Genomic DNA, 3,473 nt, shown 5'->3' with positions numbered 1-3,473 from the left:
TTGGATCACACACCCTAGTTCAACTTGTATTTATTTGAATAGTTTTGTGGAGAAATTGCTTTTCATAATGATGTTGAACAGATATACAGTTGGGCTGTTTTTAGTCGCGTGCGTGCAACGAGACTCTACAGCTCACTATGTCTGTCGGTTGGTCGGTCGTTCGGTTGGTCGGTAAACGCTAACTTGAGCATGCGACTGCAGCCATGTTAGCTTTACCTTATCTTTACTACTTATTGTATTCTACCTTTCATGTTCACCCAGTTCACTACTTAGTTAGCATACTAACTACATCATGTGGTCGTTGCGCATGCTCAACCTTGTAATGTGGAAGTATTGCGTCATTGCGTGTTCTGCGTATCGAACACAGCGCACGTGTACAGATACTATAACAACACATCCAAATAAACCGCACCAGTTCTTCGCTGGAAGCTAAACCAGTAACATCTTTCCAAAACTTAGTTTCAACAACTTTACTTATAGGCTAGTCAATCTAGCATTTTGAGTGAAACAAATTGCAAACAGAGATTTTTTTTTTTAAATGGTTACATATGATAAGGTGATTATTTTTTGAGCATCACACCTCTGACACTCATCCCGAAGGTATGCAAATTAGCTTAAATATGCAAATTAGGGTGAAATTACAGGGTTACCATATCTTAAAAACTACTAATCGTAGAGAGTCCATTTTTGCACAGTCTGGTTCAGAATATATATATTTATATTTGCTCTAATGAGACATTTTACACAAAAGTGTCCGGAAGTACCAAATTTTGACCCTTGACCCCATTTCTCAATATTTACATAAATACGTGATTAAAGTGTCTTTAGAGACTTTATTTTGGACTCAATGACTTGGATATTGTTTTTCAATACCCACCATAGAACTGTATTATAATTCCCAAAATCACAACTTCGTCACGCACCTCGAAAGTATGCAAATTAGTAGTACAAGTAATATTAAATATGCAAATTAGGGAGTGAAATTACAGCGTTGCCATATTTCGAAAACCGCTAATGCTAGAGTGTTGATTTTTTCACTAAAATATTTAAAATGTATATATTTATATTTGCTGTAATGAGACATTTTACAAAAAAATTCCCGGAACTATGACATTTGACCCTCGACCCCATTTCTCAATATTGCATATATAATGAAAACTAAAATGTCTGTAGAGACTTTATTTTGCCCTCAAATGACTCGGATACAGGTTTCTAATAGCCAACATAGGAATGTTTAGTAGATCTCAAAATCACACCTGTATCACTCACCTTCAAAGTATGCAAATTATTAGTACAAGTTACATGAAATATGCAAATTAGGGGTTGAAATTACAGGTTCCTATATGTATCGAAACCGCTAAGGTAGAGAGTTGATTTTTTCAAAAACATGTTCAGAATGTACATATTTATATTTGCTCTAATGAAACATTTTACGAAAAAATGACCGGAAATACAACAATTGACCCTTGACCCTATTTATCCATGTTTGCATACATAATGCGACTAAAATGTCTAGATAATTTGTTTGGACTCAAATGACTCGGATACAGTTTTCCTATCGTCAGCATAGGACCTCTTTGTAATTCCCAAAATCACATCTTTGTCACATACCTTGAAAGTATGCAAATTATTAGTACAAGTTACATGAAATATGCAAATTAGGGGTGAAATTACAGTCTTCCCATATCTCGAAAACCATTAATGCTAGAGAGTTGATTTGAATTCAGAGTTGATTCAGAATGTACATATTTATATTCGCTGTAATGAAACATTTTACGCAAAAATTGTCTTGATTGAATTATGACATTTGACGCTTGACCCTATTTCTCAATATTTTCATATAATTCAACTAAAATATCTGTACAGACTGTTTTGGCCTCAAATGACTCAGATACAGGTTTTCTATAGCCAGCATAGAACTGTTAGTAATTCTCAAAATCACACCTTTGTTACTTCCCTAGAAAATATGTAAATTAGTAGTACAAGAGGTGAAAGTTGCCATATCTCTATCGGTCATTAGCTTTTTTCGAGATACATAAGGCTGTAATTTGCATATTTCATATAACTTGTACTAATAATTTGCATACTTTTGAGTTGCTTGACTTTTGGAATTACTAAACAATCCTATGCTGGCTATATAAAACCTGTATCCAAGTCATTTGAGGCCAAAACAAAGTCTGTACTTACATTTTAGTTGCATTATATGCAAATATTGAGAAATAGGTTTGAGGGTCAAATGTCATACTTTCGATAATTTTTTTTTTCAATAATGACCCAGATACAGGTTTTCTATAGCCAGCATAGAACTGTTTAGTAATTCTCAAAATCACACCTCTGTTACTTCGCTTGAAAGTATGCAAATCAGTAGTACAAGAAAGTTGCCATACCCCTCTCTCTCGGTCATTAGCGTTTTCGAGATACATAAGGCAATTCACTGTAATTTGCATATTTCATATAGCTTGTACTACTAATTTGCATACTTTCGAGGTGCTTGACTTATACTGGCTATATAATACCTGTATCCGAGTCATTTGAGGCCAAAACAAAGTCTGTACATACATTTTAGTTGCATTATATGCAAATATTGAGAAATAATAATAATAATATCCTGGATTTATATAGCGCCTAATGTTGTGAAACCTCTAAGCGCTGTACATAAACTAATACGAAAAAAGGGAATTCCAACCATGCCAAAACGAAGGCGTGATTTTGGGAATTACAAAGCGGTCTTATGCTGACTATAGGAAACATGTATCCGAGTTATTTGAGTCCAAAACAAAGTCTCTACAGACATTTTAGTCGCATTATGTATGCAAACATTGATAAATGGGGTCGAGGGTCAATTGTTGTATTTCCGGTCATTTTTTCGTAAAATGTTTCATTAGAGTAAATATAAATATGTACATTCTGAACAAGTTATTGAAAAATCAACTCTTTAGCCTTAGTGGTTTTCGATATATAGGAACCTTTAATTTCACCCTCTAATTTGCATATTTCATGTAACTTGTACTAATAATTTGCATACTTTGAAGGTGAGTGATACAGGTGTGATTTTGAGATTTACTAAACAGTCCTATGTTGGCTATTAGAAACCTGTATACAAATACAAATTAACTATAACTTAAGATAATGGTTTCTTCTTTCAAAAGCAAAGTAGACGTATTTTCCTAAATTATAAGTAAAATTTGTGTTGGAAAGTAATAAACAAAGCTTATTAATAGAAGGAAAAACACGAATAAATCTTGGAATAAAACTTTTTCTTAAATCATTGTAAAATGTGCATTGCAAAATAAAATGATATTCATCCTCAACAATGTTTTTTTTACATAATTTACACGTTCTCTTATATCTTTCTACACCCTCCCATCTGCCCTTTTCAATTTCTAGCTCTAATATCCCTAAACGTAACTTAGTTAATAATCTTCTTTGTTTAAAATTAATGATGTTGGTCAAGTGATAACTTAAACATATTT

The sequence above is a fragment of the Antedon mediterranea genome, chromosome 2 (assembly GCF_964355755.1).
Source record: "Antedon mediterranea chromosome 2, ecAntMedi1.1, whole genome shotgun sequence".
Classification (NCBI taxonomy): Eukaryota; Metazoa; Echinodermata; class Crinoidea; order Comatulida; family Antedonidae; genus Antedon; species Antedon mediterranea.
Note: the sequence above shows the minus strand (reverse complement) of the source record.